The 9,307-nt window shown below is 39.4% G+C and overlaps 1 long non-coding RNA gene across 1 annotated transcript; it reads right to left on the minus strand.

Annotated features, from left to right (window-relative positions):
• Positions 1-652: 652 nt before the first annotated feature.
• LOC307015871 lies at positions 653-5,640 on the minus strand. Its single transcript, XR_013801665.1, has 4 exons — positions 5,623-5,640; positions 4,812-4,849; positions 1,398-1,490; positions 653-1,199 (listed from the first exon to the last, which is right to left on the minus strand). It is a non-coding gene; the product is annotated as an uncharacterized lncRNA (long non-coding RNA).
• Positions 5,641-9,307: the final 3,667 nt, after the last annotated feature.

The following is a 9,307-nucleotide window of genomic DNA, read 5'->3' on the forward strand; positions in this document are numbered from 1 at the left end:
ATGTTTATTTCTGATATCAAAAATTTAATTTTCACTAGTTAGAAAGTGAATTATTGATATCAGAAATTAAATTGTAACTAGTTGTAATGTGTATTCTTGATATCAGATATGCGATTTTAACTAGTGAGATTTGCTTCGTTTTCCTCATTCATTTCAATGGGAGTTAGAATTTGAACTATAGTTCAAATCCCAATTTCTGATATCAGGAATTCAATTATTACTAGTTACAATTACATTTGAACTAGTAAAAATACAAATTTCTGATATCAAGAATTCAATTTGAACTAGTCGAAATGCCAATTGTTGATATCAAAAATACAATTTGAACTAGTTCAAAATCTTTTTTTTTATATCAGGAATTCAATTGTAACTAGTTATAAAGAGAAATGGAATTATAACTAGTAACAATTGAATTCCTGATATCAAAAAGGATATTGAACTAGTTCAAATTCCGACTCCCATTGAAATGAATGAGAAAAACGAAGCAAATCTCACTAGTTAAAATCGCATTTCTGATATCAAGAATACACATTACAACTAGTTACAATTTAATTTCTGATATCAAGAATTCTCTTTCTAACGAGTTAAAATTCAATTTTTGATATTAGAAATAAACATTATTACTAGTAAAAATTTATTTTTTGATATCCTTCAGAAATGAATAAAAGCTAAATCGGCGTGCCATGCAGTGGGAGGGGCTCTGACTCACCGCATCAGGGCATTTTTTAGGCTGACTTCTGTGCTTCCATCAGAAAAATTTACACATTTATACAAAAAAAATCTCCTTCTTGCAACGCGGCCTTTGAAAAATAATAATAATAACAAAGAAAAATCACTTTTCCAAAAGAGAAAAAGGTCCCAGTGGGAGGTGCTCTGACTCACTGCATCAGGGCATTTTTGAGTGATTGTAGTTTTGGTTTAAGGGACTTATGGCCAAGTGAGAGCATCACCCTTTGAATACATTCAAAAGTGTTCTTAAGTTGTTGAGGGTATTGCAAATTGAGGGCGTAGATGAGTCCAAAAAGTAGGCACATGGCATCTGGGAGAGAATTGATGCCGTCCATCACCATTTTCCCTTCCAATATGATGGTGATTGCTGACGGTGCAAGGTCGAGTGAGTCAGGTGAAGCCAGGCTGTCTTCAGGGATGACTGTAAGGATCCCAATGGAGCTGTTGGAGATGTCTGGGTCATCAACATCCTATAACATAGGCAATAGTAAAATTACAACCACAATAACATTTTAAATGCAGAGTTTACCTTGGCCTGCTGAAGGCCCCCTTTTGGCCAGTATCATAACAAAAGCTAAAATATATTTATGTAACACAAGGGACAGGATAAAATAGATTGGGCGTCCTGTGGCGTAGAATTTAAATAATGATGAAAAAAGACTACTTACAAAGCAAGTCTTGAAGAAGTCATTGTTTTCATCACCCAGGATGACAGGAAGGCCTCGGAGGACTGCTGTTCGCTTGCCATTAACATCTGTACCCTGAAATATATTGAAACACACATTACTCATAAGTGGTCAAGAATAATTCGTTAAAGGGAGGGAATCCTCATGACACGCATTTATTTATTTTTATCATCCGATAAAACAGACCACTCTCTGCCAGTCTTTTTTATTTCTTTTTGAATCCGATGACGTTATCAGTGATTTTAAGCTGATTAATTACCGAAATAACATCAACCCTGTGGGCGGCGCCATTTTGACGAGTCACATGACTTATTTTACCGGACGTGACGTGAACTATGCGTTTGGTGTCGAGGACAAATTGACGTATGTGCTTTGTTCATGTTGTTTACTGTAGTTACTCTCACAATTATATTTAAATATGCCTCTGTGGTGACACCATATTGGGGACCATAATTCACCCTGTTTGTGTTGTTGCTATAGGGACCCTTTATGGGAAACACCGGTAGCGTTAGCTAGTCATTCTTGCTAGCTTGTCAATGAGAGCAGTTCATGTATTAACCTCCGAGTGTTTAATGGACAATAAAGTGTGGAAGTCCATTCTTAATACACCGCCTCCGACTCCCTTTTCACGGCACTACACCTCAAAACATTGCCACAATTCGGATAGGAACAATCAACGGAATGCTCGGTTCCATCTATTGCCAACGGGGAAGTACGCTCGGGGGCAGTGGCTAGCGAAATGTGCTCGGCCCGAACCGAAAGATCCACAGGCGCATGTATGCAGCGAACATTTCAAGTTTCCGGACGACTACTCTGAGAGTAGGATGAAACATAAAATGTGATTTATTAATCAACCATTACTTAATGGGGATGCAGTGGCATTATTTTAAGGTGTCCGAAAAAGACAGTTAAATAGCGGAATGCAACATGTGCTTCAGTGAGCGGAGCGAAACACACAAGAGTTAGACCTACACTTCGCTATTTTATCTACCTCTGGAACAAGCTAAACTAGTTATAAATATATTTATTATTCACTGCCGGGTCACTCATTACTGGATCAGTGAGCTGCGTGAGATACTGACAGGCTGTCAGGAGAGGGAGAGAGAGGGGGATTCCCCTGTGTGCAATCCAAGTCGTCTGTGAACAGTTTATTTTCAAGCTCTTCAAGCTCATGACAACATATGTTCATAAGAGGATTGTCCATGGCTACTCACCGATCGCAAGTACACCATTCATGTACAGGTCTCCCTACCCGAAATCAATTGCACGAGTAAAGGGATCGTCTCCAGCAAGATCACCGTGCTGTTCATCCTCATCGTCACTGTCCCTGGATTCCTGACGGTTCTGGTCACTTGGCTCGAACCTGTATGGCTGAATTCCCCCATCCAATCTCTCCACATTGCTCAAAACTTCTTCCTCAGCTGACGAGTCCGAACTCAAATACTCCGCCATGTTTTCGTCGAATGAACTGTTCGTGTGTTTCATAGACTGTATATATAAAGGGTGTGTTTACAAAGTGAACGCATAAATGACGTCACAACCTAGTTTTTCGGATCACGTGACAACTGAAAATGGCCAAAATGGCAGCTGCCTGACGGAATATACAGGTTTTGATAAAAAAAGAGCTATAAAATCATTATTTACTGGGGAATATCGCTGATTTCTTCAGGGTATGGTTTAAACATAATGTTTCACTAAATACTGAAGTTTTGATTAAATATCTAATGAGTGGAGCCTTCCTTTAACAGAAGACAAAAAACAGTCTTTCTTTCTTGAAGTGCCCAGAGGATTGGTTATCTCAAAGTCCTCAATGTAAAGCCCAAGGACAATCCGGAGGGTCTCAGTGTTAAAGAAAGCCTTCTCACGATCAAGGCCGGATTAGTACCTCCAGGGGCCCCTGTGCACTGAGCGCTCATGCCCCCCCCCCCCCCCCCCCCCCACAACCAGGGGCGGACTGGGGGGAAAAAGATGCCCAGGGTTTAATTGACAGACAGGCCCACTTAATGCGCGGCATATTGTATTTTTTTTCAATTCCGAGCGGCCCTCCGGCCCACGAACAGCACCGGCCCACCGGGAAAGCTCCCGGTATCCCCGATGGCCAGTCCACAAAATGTGACATGAGTGAGGGTGGGGATGTGATTCGGCTATACACTGCCGCCGCGTAGTAATAAAGTTGAGCGCATACATAGTGAGACGGTTGGGAAAATATATTAATTTGACCTTATAGAAAAGCTGTGTTATTTATGGTGAAGAGTGAGTGTCATTTAAAACAATGTACGATGAGTGAGGTTGTGCCCGAAAAAAGAAAAAAAAACTTGAGGGCCCTCTTTGCTCAAGAGCCCCTGGGCACTTGCCCAGGTTGCCCATATGGTTAATCCGGCCTTGCTCACGATAGTGTGTGCCATCTCTATAAGTGTTGTATCCATCAACAGATTCATCTTGACTGAGAAGTTTTTCTAAAACATCAGGTCTGTTTAACAATCTTTGTAACATTTTGGTTCTTGTCCAAGCTTGTATTGAACTGGCATCACTAGAGGGAATTCCTTTTCAAAATATGATGCTCTTTTACCAGCTGTGGAGAGTGACCTGCCAGCATCAGTCATTTTCAGGAACTGGTTATTCTATTTGACAGCATTTCTAATCTCCCTCAAAACCGAATAACTGTCAGTGACACCATGTTCATCAAGAATGTTTTTAATGGCATTATGCAAAACAGGCTCTGATAAAAGAAAAATCTGATTCAGATGTTGGATTACCTCCTGTACTGCAATGTCAGATATATGCAAGATTGCCTGCAGTTTTAGAAATACCGAGGCTAAATTGTGTTCCAGTTGATGCTGTAAATCATCCAGATTTTCAATTTGAGCCTCTTCCTCATTTTCCTCTTGAAAAAAACGATAGGATCATTGTAAAGAGCCTCATCTTGTGATGCATCTTGAGACAGATTCAGATCTGAATTGTAAGCTGCACTGGTCACAGCAATGTCAGGCTTCAACTTCTTCTGTCTTGGATGACTATGTTCTTTAAATTTATGAGCATTAAATGTTGAGTACACATTGCTCTCAAAGGTGCAGTTTTCAAATGGACATTTCACCATTTCCTGTTTTTTAAGATGTTGGGGCAAATGGGTGAAGAAAGTGACCTCTGTAAAGGGTTCTTCAAAATCGCAAAGAGGACAATGGTATATAACAGGGAGATCACCAGCTTCGCTCATCTGCATATTATGGGAGTGATATCTTGTTAAATGGACTTTTAAGCCATTAAATGACTTGAATGAACATAGACAATCTTTGTAGAGGCATGGAATTGGAGTGGTTCTGGCATAGCTTCCATGTTTTAAGCGATAGTGCTTCAATAGCTGAGCCCTCTTTTCAGAAGAAAATAGGCAGTACTTACATTGCCAATGCATGTTTTCTGTCTCTGAAGATCAATACCTACACACAAAAAATAGAAAAACACAATAAGTTAAACTGCATTCAAACTATACAGGGTTTCTACACAAATTCCAAAATTAAATTTCATGCATTTCCAGACCATGACAAAATATAGAATAACACTTTAAAAAAAAAAACTAATAATGCAAATAAGGCCTGCAACTATGTTAGAAATAATTTACTCAGCATTTATTGGAAATGTTTTTTAAGGGTTTTTTTTCGTGTTATTTTACAATGTTTGAAAATATACAATCCGCCCATATATATCAGTATGTAGTTAAATGGGACGTTTTTGAATTGTAATTAAATTAATTCATCTATAAGGCAGTTTGTGTTAAAATATTGCATGTAAAAAAACTCTAAACAGAGAAAGTGAGTACAATAGCAACGCCTAAAATGGCGGTAGAGGAACGTGCAGCAGTGGCTAATGTGTGCTAACAGGGAATGCAGCAGTTGCTAAATGTGTCAACCGTTAACGAACATGCTGCTTTTGCTTTTACACAAGTTTTCTTCAAATACATTGATTTAACCGGAATTAATTCCACGCCATATGCCTACATGACGGGCTAACTTCATTAGCTTTAAAGTTAGCTCTTACCTTATAGCCTTACCACGATTTTTATTTAAACACGATAAAAGTCGGTTTTCATCTGACGAAAGAGGATGACTCATTACAACAAATAACGATAGCTAACCCTGAATGATTTTGGCTAACTTCCCAACTCTGTAGCACAATATTGTTTGTTAAAACCATAGACTGGGTTAAAACTTACCTTCTCATGTCCTCAGCCTCTCGACAATGATTCCTTCCCACTTCGTTCCATGACCCATGACGTCGGTCTGACGTCTCTGTGGCAAACTGCGCATGCGTAGTCGCCCACGTGTGTTCAAAGAGAGCTGCTCACTCATACTTTAAAGTAACGGTTACTTCAAGCTGATGAGTTAAATAACTTCTCTCACAAGAAAGTAGTTTTAAATTGTTGTATTGACTTAAGTTAACAAATAATGTAGATATCAGTTGATGTCACTATTTTGTTTAAGTAAGGGGCACTATTACAATTTACAGTGACATCCTTATCTCTCTGTAGGGACATGTGACGCATGTGATGCATTATGAGCACATCAACAAAAACATACCTATCCCCTCTTGTGTGAATAGTCACATTGTTAACTGTTAATATGTAACCGTAACCCAGAAAAACACACAAACAGGAAACCACTGGGACATTTATACAAGAAGACAAATAAAGCAGGCAATGACACAAAGTTCTACAAAGGCAGGAATAATAACTTGGTTTTGTTGGTTGATGGTTTGAAGCTAACTACATACTGTATAACCTGAAACTAAGCCAATATAAATAGGTATCAGAAGGGAGGTTGTCAGTGATTGTAATACTCCAAGCACGATGCAAACTGTTCCACAAAGTATATTTTATGCAACAAAGTAGGGAACCAACTGCTCCTGAAGATCAACTGGATTCCTATCATGTTAAATCCTGCCTAGGGTAACTTAAACTAATTCAGTTAAGTAAGGTAAACACACCATGGAGCTTAGTATAAAACAGTCAGCAACCATAAGCCTGATCAATGCGCTAGAATTAGGCCTGGCAATCCTCCCTGCTCCAGTCCTACTATAAATACGTAATGTGGCCAGGATTAGCAGTTGGTCACCTTTAGGACACTGATCAAAACGTCTCATTTCATTTTCTGCATGAAGTGGGACCTGCCCACTGAGTTACATATGCTATATGTAAGGGGGTTGAGCTCCTGACATAAGGTGACCTACATCATTATTTTAAGACAAGGATATTTCGGGGCGCACATGTACTTCTTATCCCAACACGTCACCATTTTCATGGAACAAATCTCAGGGTGGCCAGAGGACAAGAGCTAGTCTCTTCTCAGGAAACCACGGGCACATGTGTACTGTAACTCTTTCTAATCTCTATTGTGTTTGACCCCTAGTGGGATCAATAAAGTACCATCTTATCTTATCTTACACATTCCATACATACTCCACTGACTAAAAAACCTAGGTAAAGCCCTTTGCACTGGAAAAATAAACAAACTGAATCACACCAACATCTCCTTTTGTCTGAAGTGGGCAAAGTTACAATTGTTTTTTATTCCCGGGACAAATGAGTTTGCAGGAGTCAGAGGTATTAGTCAAACTTTAAAAGAGTGATGGAAAAGCTTTAGAAAGAGGTACTCTTTCCCGGTTTACTTACTCTGATTCTTCACTAATTTCTTGCATATTGCATCCACATGCTAATTTTGGTGGAAATGTACCTTTGGCCATGTGGAGGCAGTCACAATTTAGAGTGCCTGTCCACCAGTTTCGTCAATAGCGGAGGAAAGTTTTCTAGCATGAAACAGATCTGTTTTTTGGTGGATTGGATGTATTTTAGTTATGCTAACCTGCTCACAATTAAAATGTGAATATGCTAATGCAAAGCAATTACAATGTGCTAATCCCAAGCAATTACAATGTTAACCTTAGTTTGGCGTGTTAGCATGCTAACATCTGATGATTGAAATAGTCAAGGCTATTGGCCATATTATTGGTTTATTATTAGTATTGGTTCTAAACTTAATGGTAAGGGATCACTAAAAATATCATAATTCATCTGGAGGGGAACTTCAATGTGTGTGAGAGAGAGAAACCCCACAGAAATGTATGAGGCGGTCCCAATTTTTCTGAATTAATTAAGAATTTACTAAGATGTTAGGACTACATTTACATTTACCTGAATTGCTCCTTCAAAACACCCAAGCTATTACTTCCTTTCCATTACTCACTCTTGTTTGTGATGGCCTTTGTGATGAACCATTGGGAAGCAATAGGCTTCTTTCCAATTAGATTGTCTTTTGCCAATTTAATTGTTTTGTTATAATAGCAATTTCTCAACTACAGCTGCAGGTTATTCAAAGAGAGTGATGATCAATGCTTTTAGGAAACGCTCAGGTCAATAAAGACATGAATATTTCTGGCTTGACCTGTTAATCCTTTGACACGTGAAATCAATCGAGTTTCCCTTGGTTGGTAACACATTTTCATGGAGTTGAAGTGAAGTCCCTTCACAAGGTCCCTCTCAGTTTTTAATTAGTATTCAGTCCCGCCAGCTTCACAGCAGGTGATCTGAATAATTCTGCAATCAACTCAGGAGGACTGTGGCTTTATAAGCTCAAATGAATTGGGAGAGGAAACATGACAGCAAGGAACCAATAATGGAAACTGCAACACAACACTTTCATCTCCCAACCCCATGCCTGTCTTACTTTGATCATCGTAGTGAACAAGTAGCAACAAGTAGGCCTGTAAACCTGAGAGGAGTTTAGGTAGGTTGGTCTGCTCTGTTGGCTACTTAGTTGATCATTAGGTAATCAAAAAATAGACTGTGTTTGGTCATTGGTAAAAGGTCTCAGTGACTGTTACGATGTGAAGTGCAGGTGAAAGAACGATACGTGGAGAGAGGGTTTTCTTGCAAAAAAAGTACAGGCATTTTATTCTTGGCCTTCCACATTATTCCACAGAAAACATAAAATGCCTGCCTGGTGCTGCATTCACCAGCAAGGAACAAACACAAAATGCCCCCTTCCCCTCTCTTCCCAATCACATTTATTGGAGACTGCCCGCCTTCCCACTCCAACCTGGCCAATCAGGTCATGGTTCCGAAAGCGGAGTGAAGGGTTAAATACAAAATTAAACACGGTTGTCTACACTTAATAAAACCCTAAAGGCTTAACGAAATTCATTATTGCATCAACATAAAGATTATACCTTCAAAAACAACAAGGTCTGCTTAAAACGGATAGTTTTTAACCTAATTGAAACTCATAAAATCATACATTTCCTGACCAATCGCGTCCAAGACTCCGCCTACTCATACGGCACATATAAGGAGTACTTTGGAGGCGTGCTCCCCCTTCGAGCACTGGGACAAGATGGCCTCCAGGTCTGAACAAAGGAAATGGTGATTACTTGGTGCTTGTGTGTTTTACAGACTGACAAATTAATTTAGATGCATTTTATTAGTTTGTCTATGTAAACTGTTTTTATAACTTTAACTGAAGTAAAGACAACTCTGAAAAAACATGTACTACCTTTCTTATCAAACAAATAGTTAAGACCAACATGTTAGTGAGGGACACTGTGCGCTTCCTCATATTTCACACCTCCTCCCCCTCTGTCTTGCACAGGTCAGGCAAACGAGAAAGATAGTCAGCTATAAGATTGTTCTTACCGGGACAATACTGTATGGTGAACTGGTATGGCTGGAGGGCTAGGCACCAACGTAGAATCCTTGCCTTCTGATGCTGCTTAGATTGCATCCACTTCAAAGGTCTGTGGTCTGTCTGCAACACAAACTCTCTTCCCAGAAGGTAATACTTCAATGAATCTATAGCCCACTTTATAGCCAGTCCCTCTTTTTCCACCATAGAGTACTTTTTTTCCCG

The sequence above is a fragment of the Notothenia rossii genome, assembly GCF_949606895.1.
Source record: "Notothenia rossii genome assembly, chromosome: 8".
NCBI lineage: Eukaryota > Metazoa > Chordata > Actinopteri > Perciformes > Nototheniidae > Notothenia > Notothenia rossii.